The sequence below is a fragment of the Dipodomys spectabilis genome, unplaced genomic scaffold (genome assembly GCF_019054845.1).
Source record: "Dipodomys spectabilis isolate Male_0828 unplaced genomic scaffold, ASM1905484v1 ptg000425l, whole genome shotgun sequence".
Classification (NCBI taxonomy): Eukaryota; Metazoa; Chordata; class Mammalia; order Rodentia; family Heteromyidae; genus Dipodomys; species Dipodomys spectabilis.
In genome coordinates this window covers 527148-533987 of record NW_024871102.1, presented here as the reverse complement: position 1 = coordinate 533987, position 6840 = coordinate 527148, and positions in this window count along the sequence as shown.

Below are 6840 nucleotides of genomic sequence, written 5' to 3'. Positions count from 1 at the left end.
CAATTTTTAGACTATTTATAACTAAATGTAAATTGTTTCCAAATAATTATTTGATGATGTATGGAAAATGAGAAAAAGATTTGCATACATATTTACTACAGATGCAAACAGATTCACCTGGTTATTTCTGAACCTTCGTTTGTTGGTTTCATTCATGCATGGGGAACATGCAGAGAAATGAAAATTGCAAACTTGCATTTACTAAAGGGTTAATTACAAGTTTATGTTGGGCTAAATAGCACATTTTATAAATTAAATTGTTTTTGTCCCTTCCTTCCTCCCTCCCTTCCTTAGTTCCTTTGTTCCTTCATTCCTTAATTCTTTTCTTTTTTCCTTCCTTCTTTCTTTTCTTCTTTCCTTTCTCCCTCCTTCCCTCCATCCCTTCACCTCTCTCTCTTTCTCTCTTCCTTCCTTTCCTTTCCTTCTTTCTTTCATTCTTTTTCTTCTTTTCTTTCTTTTACTCAGACTATTTCTTATGGCTTTTGAAAAAATACCAACTGTTATACTCCAAGGTGTTATGAGTAATTATAAATATACTATATTAATATTAATTTTAATAACCTATGTTATATCTTAAGACAAATTGTAATAAAAACAACTTCACAAAATTTCAGGATAAGTAACAAATATTACTTTCCACGATATTGTTTATTTCTTCAAACTAAAATAAGAATTTATACATAATATTGTGTGTGTGTTGTTCTTGTGATTTGAACTCCAGACCTATTCCTTGATTTTTTTCCTCGCAAGGACATTGCTCTAATATTTGAGCCACAACTCCAGTTCTGGCTTCGTGTGTGTGTGCGTGTGTTGTGATGTGTGTGTGATTATTTGAAATGCGACTCACAAACTCTTGCCAAGTCTGGCTTTTTTAAAATTTATTTTTATTTTTTATTGTGAAAATACCATACAGAGGGGTTATAATTACATGGGCAAGGTAATGAGTACATTTCTTATCAAGCATTGTTGCCATCTCCTTTGTTTCCCCTTCCCAACCCTTCCCATCTACCCCGCTTCCGCCCCTCACTCTGCCAAAGTTGTAAAGTTCGTTTTTCAACTTAACGACTTTTACACCTCATAGTTGCAATGGATCCACCTCTATCCTTATTTAAACCATTAGTTTTTTCCCTTCTCCTCCACAAATTATACCAACATTAAATATAATGAAAGCAGTGGGGGAGGGACTTGTCTGAGACAAGCAGCAAAGGTCAGATAAGTTGATATTAGGTGAAATGGACTCCAAAATAAGTATTCAAATGTATTTTTCTTGTAATTGTTTCTAACATATTTATAAGATGATTTCTTGTTGTCAAGGCTGGCTTTGAACCCCAGCTTCCTGACTAGTGAGGATTACAAGCTTGAGATACCCATATTCAGCACTGATATAATACATGTAAGAATAAAATAAATTTCTTTTTATTTGAATTCTAGAGGCTCAATTTAACAAATTAACATTTAGATATTTATTTAGTTATTGAATCCGAACCTGCAGTGTGAAAAAAGTTTTCATTTTTATGAAAAAATATACACTCAAAGATTTAAATGACAGAATCTTTGCACAAATTGAAATACTGTAATATTCAAAAGTGATGAAGGGATCGTTAATTAAATTTCTCATGTAAGCTAAAAGCATTAGGCTGTGTCAGGGTGAATGAAGTAATTTTTCATTAAATTAAATATTATCTACTGTGGTCACATGATTTTCTCTTCTTTTAAACCTAAACATTTTTGACATAAAATATAGATTCATACATTTTTTGAGTATATAAAAATCTTAATTACTGCTCATTTATTTCTGAGGTTTGAGTAACGAGACATTTCAGAGAAACACTGAATTTCATGTATTTTATGTCAACAGTCAATTTTAGAAATTGAATCAATCTCCACATGAGATAAAGCAAGATATTCCATGACTTATGCAATTATTTCTATAGACATAAATACAACTTATTTTTGAATGGTAGGAAATTCATATTATTCCTACTCTATAGAATAATTAAGAAATAAATGATTGTGATAGTATTTATTTTTCCTTCAATTAGAAAGAAAGAACCTAACTATAGATGACAAAAATTTGAATAGAAATGTCATAAAATTATGAAAAATTAAATTCATTATGAGTTAGATGAAATAGTCATTTTTGAAGGTCACAAAATGAAATCTCTGAAGCCTCCTTATCTTTTAAATAAAATGTATTTTCACTCAAAATATTTCTCCAACAATGGTATAACCAAACCATCTCCATGCCAAATAGCTTCTCTAATTAAGTCAAGTAAATATTTAGGAACAGAAGTTATTACAATGTATAGAAATATCTACCCACCACTCTAGAAATTAAATCTGTAATCATAAAGGATTGAGATTTATAATTAGCTTTCACTAAGTTGCCATAATGAGGCAAATCCTTTCATGTGGGCATAGTTGTAGAGTTTTGGTCACTGAGAACTTGTGATCAAAGGTGTTAAGACCAAAGTCCTTTCCTCCTCTTCCTTCTTTTTCTTCTCTGTCTCCTTCTCCTTCTTTTTTTCCTTCTTCCTGTCTCTCTTTCCTCCTCCTCCTTCTCCCTCTCCCAGTCCTATTCCTCTTCTTTACTTCCTGGCTTCCATGAATACAAATATTCCAACACATATTCCTGACATGGGGTACCGTGCCACCACCAACCCAAGTCAATGAGGATAAGAAACATAATCTGAAATGTATAAAATCAGAAGTCAAGTTTAATCTTTCCCCCTTTTAAGTTAATTTTATAAAGTACGTTTTCATATTAATAGGAGACTGTCACAGCATGCTCTCATTTATTATAGGGGATAAGATTTACTAGAAAAAATCTAACCAACATCAACCTAATGAAATGATTGATTAAATTAATATTATATTAGGACAATCTACTTTTAAATATCAGATATAGTTCAATATATGGCAAAAAATCACCTCTATGATTTCATATAAAAGACAGCAGAATACAATCTGTTCCTCAAGGAAATTGACCTATAATTGGCACTATTGTCAATTTCATAAATAATGTAAGAAGACTATAGAACAAATTTCAAATCAAACTGCATGATATAACATTTACTTTGTCCCGTCTATACTATCTTTGTCTGGTTCCCAAAATGACTTGTATTTTATCATATTTTTAATTAACTTTAACTAGTTGTGTGGGACTTACTGTTTGACAAAGCAGTATATTAATAGTGTATAGTGAGTTTTTTTTTTCCTTTTTCCTCTCCTGAGTTTTGAACTCTGGGTCTGGGGGTTGTCCTGAGCTCCTTTAGATGAATGCTAGAACTCTATCACTTGAGGCACAGCAGCACTTTCTGATTTTCTGAGATTTAATTGGAGATAAGAATATCACAGACTTTCTTGCCTGGGCTGGCTTCAAACCTCAATTATCTGCCTCCTGATTATCTAGGATTACAGCCGTGAGCCCCTAGTGCCCGGCTTAATAAAATGCACTTTTTTTTTTTTTTTTTTGCATAGTCCTGGGGTTTGAATTCATGCCTTGGCAATGTCCTTGAGCTTCTTTTCCTCATGCTAGTACTCTATGATTTTGTCATAGTGCCAATTCCTGCTTTTTTGTTTATGCAGTACTGAGAAATCAAACCCAGGGCTTCACACATGAAAGGCAAGTATCTACCACTAAGCTACATTCCATGGCCAATACAATGCATCTTGATGATCATTATCCCTCATCCTTCTCAATCTTATCTCATAGCTCAATGTACATGAATTTGTAGAATATTCACTGGCTCTTAATGTCATGTATAGTCACTCAGAGGATATATCACAGATCATATTTTCTTGATAGTCTTATTAATCAACATACTAAAGTTGTGCATTATAGAATTCTGGGATTTTACATTCTAAATTATCAGTCAGATTCACCCACTACTATTCTAAAAATTTTCCTAAGGTTAATGCAAATGCAATCTGTAATTCTTCGATAAAGTACAATGATTCTTAGGATGTTAAAGAGTTGGAGTAAGAACATCACCTTCATTTCAGGAACATTTTATCATTACTACCCTCTCAACATACTCAAATATTTATTAATAGTCATTTCCTGTCATCATTTCAACCTTCTCTCCCCTTGAGCAGCTATTATTTCATATTCTACCTCTACAGATGTGCCAATTTTAAAAACCTCATGTAATTAGAAAATGTAGTCTATTTTATCCATTTCTCCCATGTAATATCACTGTTTCCAAAATAAGTCCATGTAAGTTTTTCTCATGGATAGAGCATATTGTTTTGTATGCATGTGTATATTGGAATAACATCCTCAATGGGCATTTCAATATTTTATTATATGTTATTATGAAGGATTTTGCTATGTATATTCTTGTACATGTGTCTCATTGGACATATGTTAAAATCTATTTTGTATATAAAACTATAATTCAAAATGCGGATCAAAGAGGCAATTCTATGTGTAATGTCTTAAAGATTTCCAGTATGTTTAAGAAACTGACTATATCATTTTAAGTGCCAAGCACCAATGTATAAGGATTGCAATTTCTACATAATGGTTGTGCAGGGCTATCTTATTGTTTCTATTTCCACTAATCTCTGTATGTATGCAATGTCTAGGTATGTTATGATCTTTCCATATATTCCTTGATTGTTCTTATATTACTATAGAGATATGTATTTGGATTTTTGGATAACTTATTCAGGATGGTTAAAGTATTTCATTGGCATTAATATGCTATTAATATATTTCTGATTCAAGTCTATTTAAATAAATGTATATTTGTACACACTACATGTACATATGCATATATTTGTACTTATATGTATATATATTCGAATACCTATATATGTATACATATATGAATATACAGATGTGTACATATATGTATATATAACTATACATACATTATTATTTTCATTTGTCTGTAAGTTATCATTTTACCTTATTTGCCAAACATTCTCTATATTGATTTTATTTTATTTTATTTTATGTTTAAATGTTTTAAAAAGGAGCCAGGCGCTGGTGGCTCACGCCTGTAATCCTAGGCACTCAGGAGGCTGAGATCTGAGGATCATGGTTCAAAGCCAGCCTGTGCAGGAAAAGTCCATGCGACTCTTATCTCCAATAAACCAACAGAAAGCCAGAGGTGGTACTATGGCTCAAGTAGTAGAGCTCTAACCTTGATTTGAAGAGCTGAGGGACAGCGCCCAGGCCCAGGGCCCAGAACCACCACCACAACCAACACCAAGAAAAAGAATACAGACTCAAAAAGCAATAGTATTAAGCAGTCTTAAAGATAAGATCAAGTCTAACATTTTAGAATTATCTTAGTTACCAGCAACCTTCGAGTCCAATGAGCCATGAGCCCTCAGAATGTTGACTGAATTTCTTAGTTTATTTACACAATCATTATAAGTATGCATTTTCTTATCTATCTTTCTTTCATTTCACCACAGAATGTGTATTTATCCTTTATGTCATACTTGAATACCAAAGCCTTTGGAAGATAGTTATTAGTTGGTGTATATTAATTATATGAAGATATCTTATTGAAATATCTTACACTCTCACATATTGATGAAGGGCCTGATTAACCCGTTTCTGACTTTCTCCATTCCCATTGCCCTTTATATTTCAACTGTTTTCTGTGAATTTCTTTGTGCTATCTTCACACATTGTCAAAATGTATTAAAGTGCTACTTACTCACCGTCATTGAAAATTATACAATGGTGAATATAAAAGCAAAAATCTAAATTAATGGAGACATAATTTTTGTGGATTGGAAGATACAATTGAGAAATGATATAAATTATCTCTTCCCCTTTTTTGGTCACTCAAGGGGCTTGAAATTTGGTCCTGGGTATTGTCTCCCGGGTCTTCAGTTCGAAGTGAATGCTCTACTTATTGAGCAACTGTGCCACTTCTGTTTTTCTGGTGGTTAATTGGACATAAGAGTATTACGGACATTCCCATTCCAGGTAGATTTCAACCACAATCTTCAGATCTCAGCCTCCTATGCAGCTAGGATTACAAGCATGAGCCAACAGCACTCAGCTTCACAGTTTTATTTAGGTTTATGACAATTTCTAAATACACCTGACTAGCACGCTTTGAGTCATTGATAAAGAAAAATAAACTGGAATATATTTCTCTGTCCAATATTAAATCTATTAGTATAAAATTGTTATATTTGTAGAGGAAAGATTATACAGCTCAATGGGTCTGTAGGGCACCAGATTAGATCCACATAAATATTATCAAGGAATATTTACTAAGGGGTAAAACCTAACAGTTGTGGAATGACGTTCGGTTAAATAAGAGGTGATAGGTTAGGCAGTATTTGGGAAAATTAAAAAGTGAACATTGACTTAAACATAACAATTTATTCAAATGTTAACTTCAAGCAGGATTAAAACGTGGCATATAAAACAAAAAGAGAGATGTAAATGTAAAGCAAAGGAAGATGTTTTGAAAATTTTGAGATGAAGCAGTCTTAAATTTGGCATTAAAATTATAGGAAAGGAAAACGAAAGAGTTGGACTCAATAAAAGTGTAAAACAATTTAGTCTATGAAAGCCCATATACAAGTGGTGAATAGAAGTTGGGAGCAGGTGGCAAATGTACCTAGCTACTGGGTAGGCTGTGATTTGAGTATTGCTGTTTGAAGGCAGCCCTCAAAATAAACTCCCTGATAATCTTATCTTTGATTAATCAGCAAAAAAAGCCAGAAGTGAGGCATGACTGAAATGGTAAATTGTTAAAAAAAATTGCAACAAATCTCAGGGACCCTGAGTTCAAGCTCTAGGACCAAACAAGTTTGAATCAACTTGATATAATGTAACTGCTATAAATCTTAACAATTAAA